At 46.3% G+C, this 25,424-nt stretch overlaps 1 long non-coding RNA gene across 1 annotated transcript in view; it reads right to left on the bottom strand.

The window, feature by feature from the left end:
• LOC147737107 (uncharacterized) overlaps nucleotides 1-24,773 on the bottom strand; it is a 30,485-nt gene extending 5,712 nt beyond the window's left edge. The window contains exons 1-3 of the long non-coding RNA XR_015309764.1: nucleotides 24,662-24,773; nucleotides 8,624-8,693; nucleotides 6,528-6,640 (exon numbers count right to left, since the gene is read on the bottom strand). This is a non-coding gene — a long non-coding RNA (uncharacterized LOC147737107). The remainder of the gene's footprint in view (nucleotides 1-6,527; nucleotides 6,641-8,623; nucleotides 8,694-24,661) is intronic.
• Between the last annotated feature and the right edge of the window lie 651 nt (nucleotides 24,774-25,424).

Raw genomic sequence — 25,424 nt, 5'->3', positions numbered from 1 at the left:
CAACCAGGAGTCCCTGCGAGACCACGGACATACCATCCGGTCCGCTCTCCCCGCCGGCCCGCCCCCCCGCCCGCCTGCGGCAGTAAAGGGCGCCTCCTTGCTCTACCTACTGGGACTCACATTCCTTGAGAAGAGGCACACCAGATACCCGTCGAGGACTCTAAGCGCAGAACCGGCTCCACAGCTCGCCGCACCCGCTCCGCGGGTGCCGCCTCGCACAGGAGTGCGCTAATCACTAACAACCGGCACCTGGTCATCCTAGGCGGAGGTAAGGGCGTGAGGCTAGGCGTGGGCTGCGAGTGTGCAGGGACTCCAACAACCAGGAGTCCCTGCGAGACCACGGACATACCATCCGGTCCGCTCTCCCCGCCGGCCCGCCCCCCGCCTACCACGCCCACTATATCAAAGTACTACACTCCCGCAGCGCGGGACGCAGCACGGGGCGAAGACCGGGCTACGAGCGGGCCGTTTGAGGCCGTTCGAGGCCCGGCGAGACCGGGAGACCGGACAGGGCCCTATCCTCTGTAAGTTAATTTGTTTCCAACCCTTTTCACAATCACTATTTAAGCAATATTCATTCTAACTACGGGAACAACCATCCATTACATCATCATCCATAGTATTACAAGATGGTAGCCACAAGAGGGACAAAACAAAAAACACTAGCTCCAGGGAGCGTCGGGAAGTTACTGGGACCCATGGACGACTTCCTTGCAAAGGCAAATTCGTTCATTGATCAAAGTATTACCCTCATGGAAAAAAGAGTCTCATTGGATCTAGACTTTGCCAAGCGATCCTCCCTGGGTAACCTTGCAGAAGCCAGAACTCCCGTCCTGACTGCAAACAAAAAAGCACCAGGTACCGTGAACGAAGGTAGACGTAGCCTTCCAAATAACGTCCTATCCGTATCTGACCTTGCAGATTCCCCGTTAGCCTCAGAATTAGAAAAAAACCCTGAGTTACCACCTCAATCCCCCACCCAGATATCCTCCTTGGAAGACATGCAAGCAAGAGGAAGGAGAGAAGGAGCGATTAGTAAAAATAAGTTTTCTCAAAATAATCCTATTATATCCAAAACCGCTCCTCCCCCGACCACTCCTCAGGTTTCACTAACTCCGCCACTAATTCCCTTACAACCACCACAGCAAGAACTTGCAACTGTAATAGTTCACCGTGACCAACAGGAAGGCTCTATACCTATCCTATTGGATTCACCGTCGCAATCATACACAAAGGGCCCGGAAGATCAGGATAACTCTATATTCATAGATAAGTTAACAGAAATCTTCAAACAATTACTACGACCTGTAGAACTAAAGCTAACAAAGATAGAAACACAGATTTCGAAGATTATCTCGTCCTCGCAACACTCCCAGGGGCCCCCCCCCAAAGAAGAAAGGGAACGCAAACCCTCCTCACAACGCTCCCTTAAACTCACTGGGTACTAGCACAAAACCCTCTACTCCTCACACAATTACACCACAGACAGTAGCACCCACTCTCCCTCCTCCCATTCCAATACCTCCAGCTACCTTGACCCAAAGTACACCAAACCCTACCACCGTAGCTCCGACTACATCAAAACAAACTAAAACCAAACCACCCACAACCACTCGGCCACAACCAGCCCCTAGAAAAACTGTTCCCCCCAAAACCCCGGCACACAACTCTTCTTGCCAACCAGCCCAAAGAAATACCCTAAAAGAGACAGGAGAAGCTAGAGTCCATACGGAGCTTCCTCCTGAGGCCGCCCCTTATGTAGCAGTCATGATTGGAGTAATCGAACTACCTCCTAATACGGCGGAACCGCCATGGTCCCTAAAAAACAAAGTTCACCATTGGCTGCAGACAAATCGCCCCATGCCACCAAATTGCCATGGTAGGATCTCCTCACTTTTTAGGACTCCGTGGGTGGGGAAAGGTAGCAAACAATACCCAGGGGACTGCATCATTATTACCTTCGAGGACCCATGGGTGGTAGACTATATCACCTCTTGGGAACACCCAAATCCAAAGGGAAGTATAAAAATCAAACCCCTCTCATTCTTTACCCCTTCATCCAAACCTCAAATAGCAATTTCTTTGAGGACCCCGCTTTCCCCTGGGTCGAACCATCTCAGCGTCAATTAACCTTCCCCGACAACAGACAATATGGCACCTCTCGCTTTAGAGAGCAGCAAAACCCTTGGCAACTAGTCAATCCACGCCAGCAGGGAGAAAATTGGGGAGAATGGGGATACCAACAACAGAGGAGGACCCGTAGAGCTCCACCTAGATGGGACCCCTGGCACAACATCCCAACAACAAATAGATACAGTCCCCTAGAAATGGTGGATTGACCATCAAGGGATCTAGAACAAACCACCCCAAACTCGACATATTCCCCCTCCCCAAGCAACAACATCGACTTAACTTCACCAACCCCAGCCACGAAAGACAACCCCCACACAATACCTTTTTTATTTTGGAACGTGGCGGGTCTCCAAACTAAGATCGATGACCCTGGGGCAGTCAAATTCCTAGAGCAAGGCAAAATAATCTGCCTGCAAGAAACCTGGGCAACTTCAGAGTTACACTTATTAGGGTATAAAACCTACTTTTCACCTGCTACCCAAAGCCCAATAGGCAGACCCAAAGGAGGCCTAATAATCTACATTGCCAACACTCCTTCCCATCTAAAAGTGTCTAATCTTTTCACTGATTCTAACTGCCAGATACTCTCTGTCTGCTTTGCAAACGAAGACACCATTACCCTTGTTAACTCTTATAATAACCTAATGGAAAATGACTTCCTCACTTTCGTCGATAATATGCAGGAGAGACTAAGATCCCCCCAACATCGGGAGACTAACTCCAAAACGATTCACCTTATCTGGGGAGGTGATTTCAATACACATCCGTGCCCACTGGCAAACACTCAATGTTGCGGATTTTTAGACGACAACGACGCCCCACTAGCACACTTCGTCCACAATAAATCCGGCAATGCTCTGAATAACACACTCTCAGAGTTTGACTTATTCATCTCCAACTCTCCGAAGGCCGAGAGAAACCAGTTTAATCCAACCTATGTAGCTAGAGGCCATCAGACAACAGTGGACTACATCCTGCTGTCCCACAGTCTCGCTGCAAAAGTCACAGATCACCAAGTAATAGACAACATACTAAGTGATCACTATGCATTAAAGATTGAACTTCACCTATCGGAATACAAATCCAAGGTCACGGACATCGCAGCTGCCCTCACTCAAGATAGCCTGCAACTGCGCAAACATAATGGCTATTCCATAAAATGGGAAAAGATTGACCCACAAAAATGTGCAAAACAATTAGTCAACCAGGCATATCCATATATCATTAACTGCCTGGACCCAGCCATAAATCACTCCGAGGTCCTGTTGAACTTCGCAGAAATTTTGACACTAGCCAAGAGACTACTCACGGGGAAAATAACTAATAAACACACAGAAAGGAAAGGTTGGTTTAACCACAATTGCACGAGAGCTCTAACTAACCTAAAATCCGCCCTCCATAAAAAACCAAGGGATGTGGCCCATATTCAACTTCTGAGAAGAAAATACAAACTGGAACGTAACTTAAAATTACAACAAATGAAAGAGAAACTCTGGAATGACCTAGACAAGAGCTCTCTATCAAAAAACAGTAAGGATTTCTGGAGAACGATCAGATCCCCTTTCTTCTCGGACAACAACTCTCCCAAGATAGAGGTGGCTATAGATGAGGGAACTTCGATAGCTCACTTTGAACAAATATTCAAAGACCAAGGAATCACAGACCATCCACCTCACCACCACAATGAAGTACAATACCCAATTTCAATATCTTTTGACATCTCCGAAATCCTGGCGGCTTTGGATAAAAGCAAAACAGGAAAAGCCCCGGGTCCGGATGGCGTGCCTGTGGACCTTTTCAAATGCAACCAGGAGCTTTGGACACCTATCTTAACGAGAGTATGCACGGCAGCAGCTAGTGAGGGCATTTTGGATTCCTGGACTAGATCAATCATGGTCCCCATCTTTAAGAAAGGGGACCGACAGGACCCAAAATGCTATCGTCCCATATCCCTTCTGGACTCCCTCGGCAAAGTGGTGGGGAGGGTCATTCTGGAGAGACTGCAATTGTGGAGCGAGGAAAAGTCCATCATCTCGGACTTACAATTCGGCTTTAGAGAAGGCCTTGGGACAGTTGAGCAGGCACTTAATCTCAGCCTTATAATGGCCAAATACATGCACGCAAAGAAATCAACGGTATACATGGTCTATGTAGACCTGTCTGCCGCTTTCGACTGCGTTGCACACTCCAAACTATGGACAGTCCTAAGAGAGATGAATGTGGACCCCTCATTGCTGGACCTTCTCAGAGAGTTGTATTCCGGGGCCTCGGCCAGAGTCCGGTTCGGAAAGAATGGTGAGCTGACAGCATCATTTGGTGTGGAGCGAGGAGTTAGGCAGGGCTGCGTTCTGGCCCCCTTTCTCTTCTCGCTCTACACAAACGGCTTGGAGGAGGCAATGCTGAGGGGGGCCCAGGACCTCCCAAAAATGAAACAGAGACCGATTCCAGCGCTCCTCTACACGGATGACGCCGTCATCCTAGCCCGAACCCCGCGTGAACTCCAGCATTCACTAAATAGATATACCACCTTTATGAACTCCCTGGATCTAAAGGTTAATGTAAAAAAAAAACTTTCGTTATGATCACGGGGAGGGCGAAGAAAGGTAAAAAAAACATCTTTCTTGATAGCCAACCACTGGAGATCGCCACACAATACCCATACCTCGGGATCTTGATTGACGATAACCTAACATGGAAACCAGCAGTAGAAGCGAGATGTCACATTTTTAAGCGCTCAATAGCAGCACTGCAGACCTTTTCTCGGAAACTGGGAAGGAGGCGTCCAGTAGAACTGCTAAGAATCTACAATGCCAAGTGTCAGGCGATTGCTCTTTATGGAGCAGGGGTCTGGGGCCACACAGACGTTGGAGCTCTCCAAATAATCGAAAACCGATTTATAAGATTTCTTCTTGCCACCCCAAAAGGCTCATCAAACTACGCCTCCCACATGGAATTGGGAATTCCTTACTTGCAGGATCTCCTTAAAATTCAGCCACTGCTTTTGTGGAGGCGTATATGGACCTCGGACGCTAACATGTTATCACAGTTGATAGTGGCCGACACAATGTCACTTGACCACACCCTTAGAATACAATGGCTTCGCTACATTAGAAACTTTTTTACCGACCTTGGCCTTGAAAAATACTACTTCCATCCAGAATCGTTAGTTGCTCTCCCAAAAAAGGAACTTAAGGAACTTGCATTACGGCATCTGGAAACATTAAGATTGTCAACCGAGTCAGCAAAACCTTCAGTGGTTCACGCGAACACAGTTCAGCAAACGTTTGGCATCCAACCGTATCTTGCTCTCGATACTAAAACATACGAGAGGATGCTGCTCACCAGGCTCAGACTGAACCTTTTTTTTAGACTGGTCGCCTTTCCCTTAAACAAAGCCTGGGACCCAAACCTGCCTCTGTGTCCCTGTGATGCGAAATCAACTCAATCCAATATTCACGTCATCCTATTTTGTAAATTTTATCATCCCCACAGAAAATATTGGATACCTCCGCTATGCAGGCGATCCTCTGAAGCAAAAAACTTCTCTTCTTTTTAAAACAAATGACATTTGTTCCGTTTTTCCTCATTGCACAAACGCCTCTATGAAATGGCTTTTTTTTTAACTTATGTATGTATGAGCTTTTTATGCTGATTGTTTCTTTTATGGTTTTCTTCGTGATTAACCGAATAAAGAATTATATTATTATTATTATTACAAATATTGGTGGTCATTTATCTGGAGCAGTTTCTTGAGGCCTTACCAACACCCACCCAGAGGTGGCTATGTCAACAGCCACATCTCTCTGTGGATCAACCTGTGGAGATGGCAACGTCCTTTGCTCGGGCCCAACCAAAGACACTAGCTTTTGAACCTGATTGGTCCTCACGGTATGCCACAGGATGCATGCAAAATGAGAAGAAAACCGGGCCACCCCGGAGTCTCTGAAAGGCAAGCCCTCTAGAGGTGAGGCCGCTCCGTTCCAGGGACCCCAATGCTACGAGTGTTGGGAGTGTGGGTATATAGCTAGGACCTGTCCACCAAAAAAGTCAACGGAAGAACCGATGGATGTCAGTTGTATACCCAAAACCATCCTATATACAGAAGAAATGGATTCTGGCTTCTACGTAAGTCTTACACTCAATGGAAAAAAACGTGACAGCCTTACTGGATTCGGGTTGTAGGCAGTCCGTCGTACAGAGCACACTGGTGAAAGACTTTCAGATCTGCCCGGAGCAGTGCTCAATTTGTAAAATATTAGGTGCAGGTGCTCACATTTTTTAAGGAGGCCACACCCACTCCCCCTGCCCCGCCCTTTCCTCAGTGGCCCCACCCACTTCATTTATTAGCTCCACCCACAACCATAAGCCTCAACACATCAGAGCCGCCTCCTCACCTCTTGAGTTCCGCAAGAAGCTGAAACCCCGGCTCTTCACATAAGCACCTTGGGGGGCTTCACACCTACACACCTGTCCAAGCGCCTGGATACCCTCTTGAGTGATTAATGCACTATGCAAATCAATAAAACATAACATAATATTATTATATGCGAACGAGGCTGCAGTGCGCCTGGTTCTGTGTATAACCGAAGGTTGAGTTGTGGGGGAAGATTGTTTGATGGATAAGTGACCGCCAACCTACCGCCAAGGAGTCTTAAGCGGTGATGGAGGCTGGCGTGGCTGCCAGGATGTAAACACAAAACCTGCTGTGTATCTTTCTTGAAACACGCTAACACTTAGCAAATATTAAAGCCAAGATATGGCACCAATTTATTGATGAAATATTAACTTCTAAACTCAGTTTCCTAAAGATAAATATTTTTTTAAGTGCTGAGTTGCAGTCTTCGTGATTAGAAAAAGCTAGTGATTATGATTTTGTGTGTCAAGCCAGGTGTGAAGTCACGCCTAAGTGTTTATTTATTGAAATGGCCAGAATGTCAACGTAGTTTTTGCCTAATACGCACAAACTGTACTCCGTCCTTTTCACTTTCTTTTGCCAATGCATTGTGTATTTTTTAAAGGAACATAGCTGGTAAGGTTTCAAAAAAATCAACGTCTGTGAGATTAACTTTTTTTCTCTTGCCATGATTGGTCATTCTTCTGTTCTTGTGTCCAAATTACGCAGTTTGGTACTGATGCAATAGAGTTTTCCTCTACCATGCCTATATATTGCCCACAGTGTAATCAATATCTTTTGAACCTGTTAACCATTGCAAACTTCAATTTTCACACATCATTAAGTAAATAGCTGATTTTGCATATCAGGCAGAAGTGCAAATATCGGTGCAAAATGGTACAGCAGGAGAGCAAAGTGTATGACTCCTGACCATGGCAAACAGAAGTGGGACCCAGAGGTTGAGTAGCTTGATCAGGGTACTATCTTTTTGGAATGGGAAGCCAAGATTTGATTTTAGAACATTTTGTTCCAATAGCGTAGCCAGTGTGTCATGGGCCCTAGTGCAAAGCAGAAAATGCCCCTACCCACACCCCACTCCTAGCTGCTGTTTGGATTGTAAACAACAGCAGTAGGCCAGCTGAATGAGGCTCAGTGCTACTGCACCTGCTGCATCAATGGAAACAACGTTCCTGGTTAATTCCAAACCAAGACAAGTAGTCCTAAGATCAGCCCCTGCAAGTAAAACCCTAAATAAATACTCTGTTAGGTCCTTTGATAAAACTGAGACACATACATCCCTCCGTGTCACCACAACAGAATCATAACTCTGTGCCAGCTCCTCGCTGAGGAGTCACTGGACCTAGGAGGTAAGAGTGTGATTGAGAGGGTGGGCTGTGCCTGTGTGGAGCTTGTTCCAGAGTGTAACGCTGCTCTCTGAGGGATGCACATTCCTGTGGTGGCCATGGTGGTGTGTTAATAATGCTCGTCATTGCAGCATGAATGACTGGCCGTGCACTCATTGCACTGTCCTGTGAAGCCCGGGTTCTGCAGCGCCCCCGTGTGCACAGAGCATAAGCGATAGTGAAAGGTAGACTGGAGTCCTTGGCACACGACATTTGCCTTCGCCAGCGCCAAGCACCATCTCTGACAGAGCGCGCACCACATTGGGCCTAAGGGCAAACTGCCCCTTCGGAGAATGACTGGAATGACTAGCTGGGGGTGGCGGTTAGAAACGCTGGGCTTGGACTGGTCTGTGTGCGCCTTTTTCCTTTTATAAAATTCTGAAACAGATCTTTTGGGGGAACAACAGGCTCTTGGAAGAGACAACTTCAGTATTAGTTAAGATCTGGCAAGAGGACTTTGTTTCCCTTTTGCTCAAGAAAACACACCCCCTAGCTCCCAGCACTCTTTCCATCCCTGCCTCTTTGCAACATGTTATCCTAATGCGTACACAAAATATGGCATTTGACAGAAATCATTGGCTACTCTTTTTCTTTTGGTTCCTCCAACCTCTAGCCCCTCCCTTCACATTTATGCATAGCTATTATTTATTCCTCACATCCTCCCTTGACTAAACCATAAAGCAAAAACACTTACCTGAGTCTTTTCCTTCTGTCCAAGGGATGACAGCGGCCTAGGTTCACCTAAGGAACTGAAGTGGAAGACCCTGTGGGAAAGAAGAATACAAAAGAGACAATCAATCATTGTGATTTCCTGTAATACTAATAAATAGTGCATACCAAGAAATTATTCAATGTTGTGAGCTCCTTCTTGACTGACTCTTCTACAATGGGGAGCTACAAACTCTCCCTCCAGGGAATGGGAGACAGAGACAAACATACACACACACAGGACAGCATCGTAGGGAAACGCCGGATACAGTTTTTATATGCTGGCATATGTACATTGTTTTAGAAAGATGGTGGAACTATTTATTTTGTTCAATGTGCTTATACTGCTAATTACTTTTATCACCTCTTTCCTCACCGGCAGAACCCAGAGAGTCCGCCTCCCCTTTCCGATCCAAAGCCACCACGATCACCTGCGGCGTACCCCAAGGATCATCCCTCAGCCCTACCCTTTTCAATATCTACATGGCACCGCTCGCCAACATCATCTGAGCACACCACCTCAACATCATCTCGAACGCCGACGATACCCCGCGGATCCTCTCCCTCACCAAGGACCTGGCCACCACCAAATCCAACCTCCAGAAGGGAATGAAGGCTGTCGCAGACTGGATGAAGACTAGCCGGCTGAAACTGAACTCGTACAAGACAGAGGTCCTCATCCTCAGATCCACCCGCACCACATGGGACGACTCCTGGTGGACGGCTATGCTGGGAGTTGCCCTGATACCCACCAACATCACCTGCAACCTGGAGTTCATTGTGGACTCCACGCTCTCTATGGCCTAGCAAGTTAATGCTGTTTCCTCTTCCTGCTTCAACACCCTCCGCATGCTCTGAAAGATCTACAGATGGATCCCCACCAAAACCAGAAGGACGGTCACCCAAGAAATCGTCAGCAGCAAGCTGGACGCCCTCTACGCAGGAACCATGGCCACACTCCAGAAGAGACTCCAATGCCGACAAAACGCCTCTGCACGCCTCATCATCGTACTACCTCGTAACAGCCACATCACCGCCCACCTGAGAAACCTGCACTGGCTCCCGGTCAACAAGAGGATCACCTTCAAGCTCCTCAGCCACTGTACAGCAGCACTCTGCAGCACCACTGTACAGCAGCACTCTGCAGCACCACTGTACAGCACCACTCTGCAGCACCACTGTACATGACCACTCTGCAGCACCACTCTACAGCACCACTCTACAGTACCCATGTGGTTGTGTGTGGTTGTGTGTGGTTTTGTGTGGTTGTGTGTGTGTGTGGTTGTGAGTGTATTTGTGGTTGTGTGTGTGGTTGTGTGTGGGTGTGGTTGGGTGTGTATGGTTGATTGTGGTTGTGTGTGGATGTGGTTGTAAGTGGTTGTGTGTGTGGTGTGTGAGCATTTGTGGTTGTGTGTGGTTGTGTGTGGTTGTGTGTGGTTGTGGTTGAGTGTGGTTGTGTGTGCGGTTGTGGGTGTGGTTGTGTGATTGTGAGTGTGGCTGTGCGTGTGGTTGTGTGTGATTGTAGTTGTGTGTGGTTGTGTAAGGTTGTGTGTGTGGTTGTGTGTGTGGTTGTGTGTGTGTATGGTTATGTGTGTGTGTGGTTGTGTGTGTGTGGTTGTCATTGTGTAAGGTTGTGGGTGTGGTTGTGTGTGGGTATGGTTGTGTGTGTGGGTGTGGTTGTGTGTGTGGGTGAGGTTATGGGTGTGGTTGTGTGAGTGTAGTTGTGTGTGTGAGTGTGGTTGTGTGTGTGTGGTTGTGTGTGGTTGTGGTTGTGGGTGTGTGTGGTAGTGGTTGTGTGTTTGTGTGGCTGTGTGTGTGGGTACGTGGGTGTGTGTGTTGTGTGTTTATGTGTTGGTTGTGATGAAAGGCTAGGCAGGGAAGGGGGTTCGAACAGAGGAGGAGGGCTGCGTGGGAGGGGGTGGAGGAGCATGCTGTAAGGCTTACTGAGCCATGAAAGAAAGGAACAAGCAACTTAATGACCCGTGACTGAGGAGACAGATGGCGGCTGCAGCGTGTGCATGCTCGTGTGAATGCAAGGCTGTAGCCAGTCTGTAGCATTTTCAAAACTCACTTACTAAAGTCTCTCTGAGCAGTGCATGCACGCTGACTCAGCGAGACCTAAAAACACACAGACATTTTTAATTGGACCATTCCAGTTTGGACCCAGCCATATGCAAACCAATCTTGACCCTGCACCCAATGGGAACAGTCCAGCCCGAACAGCCAGGGCAGGCCCTCCCTGAACTGAAATAAGCATTCTAGGACTGGTTTCGGGCTTTCAGCCCTCATCAGCCAGGATAGCTTGACTCCAGTGGCATGGATAGTGTGGGAACCACGCCTGGGCATACCTGGCCCACTCGAGGTGACAAATGCAAAACAAGCCTTGCCATAGCCAATAGGTCTCGCTTTTGGGACCTTATAACTATTTACTTATGCAGCACATTATCCTTGGTGCAACAACATCAAGGTCCCAAAGGCGAGACCTATTGGCTATGCCAATGCTTGTTAATGTATGTTGAATATCTAATTAACTGTAGTACACTGTAAACAAGCATTGGTAAATGCATTAGGTTTCTCCTATCTGATCTGTATGTCTTGTGTGACGTAATTCATTTCTGGCAGGCTTCACTTTCCCAGATCATTGAGAGTGCACTATGGCGCGGCGGGGACTGTACGGATCCGATTTGAATGTACTTTCTTTTCTTAAGTCACAAATGTATGAAACAGTTTAGAGTCTGGAAACCACTATACAGCCCATTGTCCTGAATGTTGACTCCCAGAGTCCTGAATATGCACCCATGCGAGTTACTCACCCTACTTGCATCAGATAAAAAAGCAACGACTATGGCTTCGTTGTTTAGAATATAAAAAATGCTTCATTTCTGAAATTATGAGACTGTCAAAGAACTATAAGGAGTCTCTTTGAATCGACATACATAGTGAAGGGTGGTCCAGCTAGATAGAAACCCGTCCCACTTAAAGCCCTTCGTATGGCAATATGAAAGAAGCATGTGAACAGATACAAATACTATTCCTCTGTAGAAAATACGCATGTTTACCTGCTAATAAACACAAAGCATCATTCTTCACGGTGCTCACATCAAATGAAATGAATCCTGAATCTCTGCTTTAAACCCATCGACTTGTAAACTTGTGACGCACACTGTGGCTGCAGAGCATCCTTTCTGTCACCAGGCTGAGCTAACGGCCACAAATGCTGCAATCCTATTATTAATAAATCTCCTGCCAGAGGCTCCTAGCGGCCTCGGTTGTCTTGTGCATGTGTCTCCGAGCGCTCTCTGGTTTAAATCAAACCTTTGCCTCCTCGGATATTTACTGGCTTCGGGCTCTCTGAAGCAGCCACAAGTTGAATGAATGAATGAATGAAAAAGATGCTTGCTAAAGCGCACTGCGGCCAAGCGGCTTCCTGGCGCTGGGGGGGGGGGTGGGGGGGGGGGGGTCAGATTCTACAGTGCTACCAAGGGGCTAAACTGGGAAGGCCTGGGAGAAAAGAAAAGTTTTTAAGGCTTTACGAAAGGAGGAATAGCTGGGAATGGACCAAATGGACAACGGAAGGCTGTTCCAAAACTGAGGGGCTAAAACCGAGAAGCGGGTACCACCGGTTCGAGATTTGCGGAAACGGGGTACTTGGAGGAGAAGATGAGATGAGGAACGAAGAGTGCGAGTTGGAGTGTAGGGAGTGACTAAAGAAACAATAAAGAAGGGAGCAGAGTGGGTGTAGGCCAGAAAGGCTAAGCAGGCCAGTTTAAAGAAGGAACGGGAGTGGACCGGGAGCCAGTGGAGGGACTTGAGGACAGGCGTGATGTGAGAAAATTTGAGGAGATGGAAAATGAGACGGCTGCTTGATTCTGGATTGCCTGTAGCAGTCGTGATTCGAAGGCCGGGATGCCAACATAGAGGCAATTCCCGTAATCAAGACGGGAAGTGATGAGAGCCATGATGATCGATTTAAGGGCAGTGATAGAAAAGAAGCGGGAAATTTTTCGGATGAGACGAAGGGACAAGAAACAGGATGAAACAACGGAGCTGACTTGTGCGTGCATGGAAAGGTCGTTACTAACCTTAATGCCCAAAGTGCGAACAGAGGGAGCAGGGGAGGGGGGGGGGGGGCCAAAGGAATGGGGCCAGTAGGAAGGGGACCAAGGACTGGAGGGGCCACCCGTGAGGACAAGCTCCGTCTTGTCCGGATTCAACTTGAGATGAGGTTGTTGTTGTTATTCGGAGTTAAGCGCAGCTGATTCAGGACTGACACCGTCTACCCTGGAGGGCAGTTGTCCTATTCATTCTTTCCCCCACCTCGCCATGCAATGCAGGTTTATTGCGCCCGCAGCGCAGAGGCTTTGAGGAGGAGATCGGATGCACCCGTCACTTTCTCTTGTAACACACTGTTTTCTACCTCTTTCATTTGTTTGTTTTCGATACCTGCACAAGTGCCACCAGTGCCTACGTAACGTTTGTTCTTGTGCTTGAGTGTCCTCCATATATTGCAGTATTATACTTCTATGTTTACTTTGTACGCTTTTGTAACCGGCACACGTCACTTTTTCCTCCTGTAATGCACCGTTTGCTACCTATTGTATTTTGTTGGCTCACGATTGTCACTTTTGTAATGCACCGTTTGCTACCTCTTGTATTTTGTTGGCTCACGATTGTAATTTTTGCTTCATTTAATGTAACCTTTGCTTTTGTATTTTGCTCACTTGTAATGTTCTCATGTATCAGTTCTGTTCCTATTGTGAAGCGCTTTGACACCTTCGGGCAAAGTCCGCGCTATATAAAAACGCATAAATAAATAATAAATAAATAAATAAGTAAATAAATAATCCACAGGCCTCCCCGCAGACGACCTTGGGGGGGGCCTTTGCTCCCCGGAGGACGCATGGGATTAGTGTGGAAACTCCCACAGAAAAACCGGCAACGAGACACAAAACCCACCCTCGAAATGTGCCCACACCTGATGACGTCATTACATTGGTACTATTTATAAGATTTATTTAAAAAGAAGGCAGCTGAACACCACTTCCATAAGAGCAGCTACGACGGGTATAAATACATCTACAGCAATGCAGCTGAATGTATGAATGAATATGCCATCACTGACCCGGAAGAGGAAAGTCCATTTCGCCTTTCACCAGAGGAAAAACACAAATTAATAAAACTACCAGTCTGTTAGCCCCAGAACTCCCAAGTGCATTATGGTATATGCAGTTCACTGTAATGTTTCATGGCATGCGGCATTCACCAACAGGGAATAGTCCATTTGACGCACCCCCATGTTTTGTCCACTGCATTTTTTTTTTTAAAAAAATTTGCAGAGTTTTATATTGCGCAAACTAGAACCGAACCGAATCAGTTATCAGAGTGCTTTACATAGCACCAGTTACGTTACATGAGGACACACTTTCATTTTTTTTTTTCTTTTTAGGCACGGGGAGATTAAGTGATTTGCCCAGAATCACAGGGGGTTTTTGGCGTTGTTACCGAGACTCGAACCGAGTTCCCCAGGTCCGAGGTCGAGCGCCTTAGCCGTTAGACCAACCCACAGCTTCCAGAGTTTCTTGACAAAAAGAGCTCAAAGCTGCAGGTGAGTCAAACCACAACTGGCCAGAGCTACACATTCTATGTCCATGGGTTCTTGCTTCACTCCATGTGTACACATTCTATGTCCATGGGTTCTTGCTTCACTCCATGTGTACACATTCTATGTCCATGGGTTCTTGCTTCACTCCATGTGTACAAATTCTATGTCCATGGGTTCTTGCTTCACTCCATGTGTGCACATTCTATGTCCATGGGCTCTTGCTTCACTCCATGTGTACACATTCTATGTCCATAGGTTCTTGCTTCACTCCATGTGTACACATTCTATGTACATGGGCTCTTGCTTCACTCCATGTGTACACATTCTATGTCCATGGGCTCTTGCTTCACTCCATGTGTACACATTCTATGTCCATGGGTTCTTGCTTCACTCCATGTGTACACATTCTATGTCCATGGGCACTTGCTTCACTCCAAGTCTACACATTCTATGTCCATGGGTTCTTGCTTCACTCCATGTGTACACATTCTATGTCCATGGGTTCTTGCTTCACTCCATGTGTACACATTCTATGTCCATGGGTTCTTGCTTCACTCCATGTGTACACATTCTATGTCCATGGGTTCTTGCTTTACTCAATGTATACTATCACCCGCTTCTAAGTGACCTGGTCTCCAGCTCAACCAAGGCTTACAGAACCATCCCCACATCCCTGGGCAAAGAGGTAACCCCAGAAGAACGTTTTTATCCCAGGGGACAGTCTCAACGTCCATGTTCATCCAATACAGCTATCACACACATTGCTGCCAAGGTTTCAGATTGCAATGTGTCGCATTTTCATAATTTCATTGTGATTATGAGTGACATTTCAACATTTATGAGTGACACTTTATCATGAGCAAAATCATGAGGAAAACTTATAAAAATCAGAAATTAACACTCAATTGAGTAAAGGAAACTGTAAAAAGATCTTAAAACTACTACAAAGCACCAGAAATGGAAGGGCACTAACCAGAGACAGACTGCGTGACTGCAGTTCTCAGTAACATAAGGCAAGCAGGCACTGCAGCTGCTCAGAAGATATAATTGATTTGCTCATTCATGACAGCACGCTAGCCTAAAAAACAAAGTTCATAGCATAGCAAGTGCAATTTGGAGATTATACCATAAATCAGGCCTCTCCGAAACCGGCCAAACTGAATGACAAACTAACTTCTGTTTTCATTTCTGTTCGAGGACAGACTAAAGAACAAGCTGAACATTTAACACAGCAGACAACATCCCACATGCATACATTTGACACAGCAGACACCATCTCACATGCATACATTCGACCCAGCAGACACCATCCCACATGCATACATTTAACCCAGCAGACACCATCCCATATGCATACATTTAACACAGCAGACACCATCCCACATGCATACATTTCACACAACAGACACCATCCCACATGCATACATTTGACACAGCAGACACCATTCCACATGCATACATTTAACGCAGCAGACACCATCCCACATGCATACATTTGACACAGCAGACACCATCCCACATGCATACATTTAACACAGCAGAACCATCCCGATACATACATTTGACAGAGCAGACACCATCCCACATGCATATATTTCAAACAGACACCATCCCACATGCATACATTTGACACAACAGACACAATCCCGATGCATACATTTGACAGAGCAGACACCATTCCACATGCATACATTTAACGCAGCAGACACCATCCCACATGCATACATTTGACACAGCAGACACCATCCCACATGCATACATTTAACACAGCAGAACCATCCCGATACATACATTTGACAGAGCAGACACCATCCCAATGCATACATTTAAAACAGCAGACACCATCCCACATGCATACATTTAACACAGCAGACACCATCCCGATGCATACATTTGACAGAGCAGACACCATCCCACATGCATACATTTGACACAGCAGACACCATCCCACATGCATACATTTAACGCAGCAGACACCATCCCGATGCATAGATTTAACACAGCAGACACCATCCCACATGCATACATTTAACACAGCAGACACCATCCCACATGCATACATTTCACACAACAGACACCATCCCACATGCATACATTTGACACAGCAATTGTTGTAATTTGGCAGTGACTAAATTAGCATTTAGCTCAGCTACACACACTTTTATCGTTAACTTGACCATGTTTTTGGAAGCCATTTTGTATTTCCTGGCTTCCATTTGAATGAACATGCTGCCTCGTGGTCAGCATGTCCTTTTGTCCTTTCTCTGTACCAATGACCTTTTTAAACTGCCCAGCAACTGGCTATTTTTAGCACTGGTCAAGCTTACACATGCGTACTCGAACATTGAACGGTCACCTCTCAGGAATGTTCTCCAAAAACTGACCAGTGGTACTAGACTCCTCCCACATGTTGGCTGTGTTCCAAAAATGCCCTTATATGTACCTAAACTGTGTAAAAGTATACCGCTTACCTTTTTATTACTGTCTAAATCGTATAAAAGAGGTCACGCATCAATGTTCGGGGTGATACTTCTTGCATTACCGAAGGGTGCTGTAGGATTGTACCACCACCCCATGGGGTCCTAATAAACTTGTCTTTTTTGCATTGCCAGTTTCCGTGCCAACTTCTATTCTATGGTGTTCGTGAGTGGTTCTTTCAGAGTATGTAGATCTGTTGAAATCCGATACCACAAATTGGCGACCACGAAGGGACTCATCGGCGACTCGGATGCCCGAAGGAGTGGTCGCGACGAAGGATTGGAAACTCGCCATGGACGCGTACGCTGCCACTGAGTGACCCGAGTCTTGGCACCCACTGTGTTTTTCCTTTCCTTCCGATTTGACCTTCCAGGTGGCGCCGGTCCTCGACTGAGATCCTGATCGGTTGGGTTGTTGTGCAGTGCCCGTTTGGCTGATTTGATTAAGGAACTTGGCAGTTGGAACCTGGATGTTTGAGAATATTTGGTAAGCTTGTGATTGGTAAGGTAGTCTACTGACACTTACTGTGGCTTTTGGATTTGTTTGAGTTAGCTAACATTTGAACCTATGATTTGAATTATATGTGGAGTGCACCTCACATAGGCAGGTATGTAGAGATATTTCTCTGACTTTGTATTTGTTTGAACGGCACACCATGTGTAAAACATATTAAGTGCCATTTTATGTAATATCGCGTTTTCGTGATATTTTGACATGCCTGTTTTAAGCACACTCCGAGGAATGTGCTGTCTTGGAAATGGTACCAGTTATCGATTAAATGACTCTCAGCGGCTCCCCCAGAGGGGACACCTAATCGTGAAATGTACATAAAATTTGGCCTTCCTCCTATTATGTATAGCACATTGTGGCACAAATACACGAAAACTGATCATGAATTACAATGGCCACTACATGGGTCGTTTGATTTGCGAAAGGTTCAATATGTGGAGCAGTGTTTGTTTCAATGCAGGTCTAGACAGGACACGTTTGATTGTGTGCGTATGTGGGAGAAAGCGGTGCGTGAACGAATGAAGCGTGAACAAGCCTTGGCGGACAAGGAGCAGCGGAAGGCTGCTCGTGACAAAGCTTTACAGCTGCAGGAGAAAGAATTACAGGAACAAAAAGAGAGGGAGGCTCGAGAACGTAATTTACAGGTTAATGGTCAGTTTCCTATTCAACGTCCTCTTTATCCTGTCCTTATTAATGAATCCGATGATTTTTCATTGTTAGATCGTTGTCCGCCTCCATATGATAAGTATGTGGCTAATCTCCTACCGGAGATTGCAAAACGTTTGAAGACTAGTGAGAGTTCATGGACCACGGCAACCCCTGCTTCTTTCTTGACTATGGCTCAGTATTATGAACGACAGGAATTGGAGGCTAAAGAAAGTAGTGATAAGAAAGCAAAGGATTTGAAGACGAAAGTGATGTTGGCTCAGGTTTACGCTACACAGCCGAGAGGGAACGATAGGGGTAGACGTGGATCGTATAGTACGTCATCTGCTTGTTCCGATATTTTTGAGGATCAGTGTGCATACTGCAAACAGTTTGGACATTGGGCTTCAGACTGTCCGGTGCTTCGAGAACGGCGTAATCAGCGTGGTCGAGGAAGTGGAAGGTCTCGGAATAGTTATGCAGGGTCGAGGGGTGGAGCGAGTGATCGTGGTAGGTTTGAAGCGAGTGATCGTGGTAGGTTTGAAGCGAGAGGTCGTGGTCAGGCTGATCATAATACTTTTGATCGACGGAATCAGTATTAGATAGCTGAGGGTGAGTTTATTGAGTCTCAGGATAATACATATGCATACGATTGCGTAGGATGGGGTGTGGAATCGGTTGAAGTACCAATAGATCAAAGGGGTCCTTATATATCAGCGAATGTTTTGGGTTCTACTGATCAGTTTCTGGTCGATACAGGAGCTACTCGTAGCGCTCTGTCCAAACACTTGGTTCCAAGGGCTCCCCTGTCTGGCGAAACGATTACATCAATAGGGTTCGATGGAACACCTTCCCTTAGCCCACTGTCCCAACCCCTTACATTTCACATTGATAAATGTACTGCCCCATGCCCGTTTTTGTTGTCTCCGAACACACCAGATAACACTGTGGGACTTGATATGCTTAAACATTTTCGAGCAACTATACGCTGTGCCCCTGGCGGGGTGCGGGTTATTTTGAATGAAAACTACCCAGAGGTTGAGAGATTGTACCTCATGCAAGAGGCCGATGCTTTAGCTTCTCTTCCTAATACTTTGTGGGCTACTTCCGACACTGATGTGGGACAGATGATCATCCCTCCCGTATGTATTACTGTAAAGGAGGGAATGTCTTTGCCTCGTGTCCCACAATTCAAGATTTCCAAGGAAGGTGAAGTTGCCTTGACACATATCGTAAATGACTTGATTATGGCAGGGGTGGTGGAGGAAGTCCCTTATAATGTTTGTAACAGCCCAATTCTTACGATTTTAAAGAAAGACACAGACACCAAAATCTATCGTTTTATTATTGGTTTGAGGGAAATTAATAAGATAGTAGTGCCCCAGTATTCGGTGGTGTCTGATATTACTACCTTAGTTACTTTGATTCTACCCACAGCCACTACCTTCACTGTAATCGATTTGAAAAACGCTTTCTTTTCGATTCCCATTCATCCTGACAGCCGATATTTGTTTGGCTTCACATTAAATAACAAATAGTATAGATTTTGTCGGGTTCCTCAAGGCTACACAGAAAGCCCTAGCATCTATAGCCAGGCTTTAAAAAGACAGCTTGATTCTTTCGACTTACATTCTGGGGTGGCTCTTATTCAATATGTCGATGACATTCTACTTGCAGCAGACACACGGGAACAATGTGAGGAGAGTACTTATTCCCTGCTTTCTTTCCTTGCCAAGAATAATCACAAGGTTTCAAGGAAGAAATTGCAATACTGTAGACCAAAGGTGACCTACCTCGGTCACCTTTTGTCTAAGGAGGGGCGTGCATTGACATCAGATCGAATTCAAGCAATTTTAGATACGACAGTCCCTTGCACTCAGAAAGATGTTCGTGCTTTCATAGGTTTGATGTCCTTTTGTAGACAGTGGATATTAGGATTTTCACACATTATAAAACCGTTGTTATCATTGTTGTCCAAAACTACACCGATTCCCATTGAATGGACAGATGAATGTCAGAATGCTTTTGAACAATTGAGGCAAGCTCTTTGTTCTGCACCAGTGTTAGGTACGCCAGATTATACAAAGATTTTTACATTATATGTCCACGAGAAGGATGGATGCGCATTGTCAGTCTTAGTGCAGACACACAGAGATAAACAGAGACCGTGCGTTTATTTTTCAGCAGTACTCGATCCTGTAGCACGAGGATTACCTGGGTGTTTTCGAGCAGTTGCAGCAACAGCAGTGGCTATACGACAAAGTGAGGGAATACTTTTGTCACACAAATTGTTGGTATTAGTTCCCCATGCGGTAGATGTTTTATTGAACCAAACGAAAACACAGCATTTAACTAGTGCTCGTTTAACAGGATACGAGCTGACGCTGTTGGCGCCACATATTACACGGAAGAGGTGCGCCACTTTGAACCCCGCTACTTTATTGCCATATCATGTTCCTGAGACCCAGAAGGAAGAACATCATGATTGTGTTTTTCTGACCGAAGAACAAACAAAGGGTCGTATCGACTTACAGGATACGCCTCTTCCAGATGTAGATGGAGAACTGTGGGTTGATGGATCTTGTTTAAAGTTGCCAGATGGTACGACTTCCGCAGCTTATGCGATCACGACACTTAAGACAGTGGTAGAAGCAGCACGAATACCACAGAAATCGGCCCAAGCGGCTGAATTGATAGCCTTAACGAAAGCATGTGAATTAAGTGCTGGATTACGTGTGAATATCTACACTGACAGTCGTTACACTTTTGGAGTAGTGCACGATTTCGGCCTACTCTGGAAGGAACGAGGGTTCCTGACCTCGCATGGAGTGCATATTATGCATGGAGAGGAAGTACGTGATCTCCTGAATGCACTATTATGTCCAAAGAAAGTAGCGATAATCAAATGTAGTGCACATAAGAAGGTGACAGACAAAATAAGACAAGGAAACGCTTTTGCAGATCACATAGCGAGAGAGACTGCAATGTAACAAAATATCTCTCCTATGTATGTGGTGAAATCACAGGCTGAGCGATGGCATGATGCCAGAGAGGAAATATTAGACATCCAAAAATCAGCATCTGAAGCAGAACTTGCAACCTGGGCGATAGAGGGAGTGTTGGATGATGAGGGTTGTTGGCGTAGCAAAGATATGAGATGGAAATTGCCTGCCGCTTATTTGCAAACAATGGTTCAAATGACACATGGGCTGGCACATGTTGGGGCTCTTGCAATTACTAAATTGCTTACACGAGTTTGGGAGCATCCTGAGATTGCTAGCACGGCTAAAAGAGTAGTGCAGACCTGTCTGATATGCTTACAGTACAATCCTGCTAAAGGGACTTATACTCCTAAAGGAGGGTTTGTTCCACCTACTGCACCATTCGAAGTACTGCAAATGGATTACATCCAGCTTGAGCGCTGTAACAATCTTAAGTATGTCCTAGTGGTGGTGTGTGCCTTCAGTAATGGATTGAGGCCTACCCCACAAAGGACAATACAGCATTGACAACAGCTAAAGTGTTACTCAAGGAGTACTTCCCGCGCTTTGGTGTTTGTAAATTTTTGTGGAATGATAACGGTCCTCATTTTGTTGGGAAGATAGTGGAGTACGTCCTGAAAGGATTGGGGATTAGGCAGAAATTTCATGCTGTATTCCATCCGCACAACGCAACAAAACAATGCCTGCACCCCTCTTATTTAGTAAACCACGATTATTCAGATATAGACCACACCGTAATTTAATTTAGGTAGATCCGGTACCCTAATAAGTACCATTTACTTTTTATTTTGGAAAGAATTTCATACGTGTGTTCATGCAGAGATAAACAAATACACTGACATGTCTAACTTACTGACTACATATATATACACATTTCATACAAAAAGAAAATTATATTCATGAAGTGAACAAAACACATCCTAACAATATCGTGACAAAAACATTTCAATCCAATACAATCATTGTTTTTTACTTCATAATTTATCATCAGACAACGTCAAATGCCCAGGAACATTAAGAAATTATTCACAAAGTCCTAGAGTATATTTAATATACTAGTATGTTCCCATTGGTAAGCCGACGTGTTTCGAGTTGGGGCCAACAGGGTTCCCAAACTCTCATCAGGGCCTTTTGATTAATCTGTATAGGAAGTGAAATAATAAACACTATTTAGTATTGTTATATGCCTCGTACAGCTCTTATGCCATACCTCATTCATTGCCTAAAGTGTACCTGTAATTCGATTCACTGTGGGAACGGTATATTCAGGGGCTTCTCAGTGGGAAGGGCTGTCTCTCTTAGCTCTGCCCGTATCGCCGTGCCGGTGAACTGCTGTTTCTAGAAGGGGGAGATGAATGAGCCTACCGATGTACATCTGATAGATTCAAACAATGATCCTTACAACAAGCCATTAGTCTAACAACATCCTACCTCGTCTTGAGTGGTGAACTACTCGTGAGGATTTGGTTGTGCTGGTAACGTCTCGCGTATATTCTTTACCTATTCAATGAAAACGCGTGTCAAACTTTACACAGCGAAATACGGGCCCTCAACAATTTATGGCGATGATATATTAAATTATGCTTGCCAGGTCCATACCTGCACTCATGTGCGCTTGCCCTGCCGCTTTGCTTCTTATGGTGTTCGTCGCTCAGGGATCGGGAAACATTACTCATCCAGATCGCGTTTCTGTAAAGCAAGTGGAGCCGGTAAACACTCGCGTGTTGCGCCTAATTGTGGCCTTAGTTCAAATGAACGAACAGACAACCGTGTGAAACTTACTTGTTTGTTTGCTCTTGGCAAGCACACCGGCGTCCGCTCCCGCATGCAGTCAGGAACCACCTGACTGATGCACAATGCGGAGGGCGCCATTTTAGGCTGACATTGTGGGTGGGCGCTCAGTGCTCAAGGATTATGGGAGATGTAGTTTAGCTGTGAAAGCAATATGTAATACATTAATTTGCTCATTCTATGGGACTAGGTATGGACGTTTTCATGTACATGCAGGCTGTCTGACTAATTTTACCCAGGATTGCAGACGCGTTCACACCCTGGATAATTCGGACATGCTGTTTAGTCCGGTTGGAGTGGTATTAAATTTCAAAATTAAATATGCTGTGTTAAACATTTAACACAGCAGACACCATTCCACATGCATACATTTAACGCAGCAGACACCATCCCACATGCATACATTTCACACAACAGACACCATCCCACATGCATACATTTCACACAACAGACACCATCCCACATGCATACATTTAACACAGCAGACACCATCTCACATGCATACATTTAACACAGCAGACACCATTCCACATGCATACATTTAACGCAGCAGACACCATCCCACATGCATACATTTAACACAGCAGACACCATCCTGATGCATACATCTGACAGAGCAGACACCATCCCACATGCATACATTTCACACAACAGACACCATCCCACATACATACATTTGACACAGCAGACACCATCCCAATGCATACATTTGACAGAGCAGACACCATCCCACATGCATACATTTGACACAGCAGACACCATCCCACATGCATACATTTAACACAGCAGAAACCATCCCGATGCATACATTTGACAGAGCAGACACCATCCCACATGCATACATTTCACACAACAGACACCATCCCACATGCATACATTTGACACAGCAGACACCATCCCACATGCATACTTTTGACCCAGCAGACACCTCCCCACATGCATACATTTGCACAGCAGACACCACCCCGCATGCATACATTTCACACAACAGACACCATCCCACATGCATACATTTGACACAGCAGACACCATCCCACATGCATACATTTAACACAGCAGACACCATCCCACATGCATACATTTCACACAACAGACACCATCCCACATGCATACATTTGACACAGCAGACACCATCCCACATGCATACTTTTGACCCAGCAGACACCACCCCACATGCATACATTTGCACAGCAAACACCACCCCGAATGCATACATTTCACACAACAGACACCATCCCACATGCATACATTTGACACAGCAGACACCATCCCACATGCATACATTTAACACAGCAGACACCATCCCACATGCATACATTTGACACAGCAGACACCATCCCACATGCATACATTTAACACAGCAGACACCATCCCACATGCATACATTTGACACAGCAGACACTATCCCACATGCATACATTTGACACAGCAGACACCATTCCACATGCATACATTTCACACAACAGACACCACCCCACGTGCATACATTTCACACAGCACTTTGTGTTATTTTCTTTGATAATAATGTCATGCATGCCCATAGTGCTGCAGAGGCCAGGGCTTCACAGCGCTTCCATCCATGCTCTTTATCTCCAATGCATCCTCGAGGTCACACACAGACCCTGCAGGGATCCCTTCAGCTTCCACCGCCCCCAGTGCAGCGCCCCCTGCTGGTGCAGCTGCATTGATGCTCCTTATCTCCAGTGCATCCTCCAGGTCACAAACAGACCCTGCAGGGATCCCCCTCAGCTTCCACCTCCCCCAGTGCAGCCCCCTCTGCTGGTGCAGCTGTATTGATGCTCTTCATTATATGCAGTGCGCGGGGTCAGAGGCCTCGCCTGATCCTTATATGGAATTGTTTGACTATGGCGATGTCAGTGTCTCTTTTTTTGTTCATAAATAACAAAAAAATATTTAAAAAATAAACATAAAATCCCCCAAAAATATATTTTTTTAAAACACACACACATGGCTGGGCGCTTTGAGGACATCTCACCTCTCCTCGTGCACCGGTCAGTGGGGGCTGCAGGGCCTGGGGGGGCACCGGGGGCCCGGTGTGTTATAACCCCTCCCGAGTTACACGAAGCACCATCGAGCGCGAGCAAAACATCGCGTCTCCCGGCTGCGCACGCGCAGGACCGCGCGTCTCAGCTGCGCCTGTGCGGGGCGAAGACACGATTCCTTCTATCGCAGACCAATCACAAGGTGTTGGGACCTCGCACGGAGCGCAGCCTGTGAGCAGCCCTGGACAGAGGACGCGGAGTCTCACTGCGCCTGCGCAGAGGAGAGACACTCCCCTCCGTAAGAGGAGCCGACCCGAGCTTTGCTCTTCAATACGTCTCCGCGCGTGCTGCGGCGCGAGGCGCCTCGTGCTCTTAGGCGGTTGTTGTCTCTCATTCATTGTGCCCCCGCGCGGACACTGGACTTCATTCTTGTGCTTCTTTGTGTCCCTGCGCGGACCCCGTCCCATCGGTGCTGCGCGCCGTGCTGTCGGGGAAAGGGGGGAATAACCGAAGTCAGTCAGTGGGTCATTATTACGTTTATTTCTACAGCCCCACATGTGAGGCAGAGATCATAATCCTGACAGTTGGGAGTAGATGAGGGATGGAAGGAAGGAAGGGCGTAATGTTGGGGGACCAATGAGAGGGGAGAGGAGACAATGGGCACTCGCGCACGAGAGCAAGGGGTCACCGTCTCGCGCACAAAGCACGAGAGGGTGAAGTAACACAAGAAGGGGCTGAAGTAAATAAAGAGATCTT

The sequence above is a fragment of the Lissotriton vulgaris genome, chromosome 1_1, assembly GCF_964263255.1.
Source record: "Lissotriton vulgaris chromosome 1_1, aLisVul1.2, whole genome shotgun sequence".
In the NCBI taxonomy this organism is placed as follows: domain Eukaryota; kingdom Metazoa; phylum Chordata; class Amphibia; order Caudata; family Salamandridae; genus Lissotriton; species Lissotriton vulgaris.
This window is presented reverse-complemented; position numbering and strand designations above follow the sequence as displayed.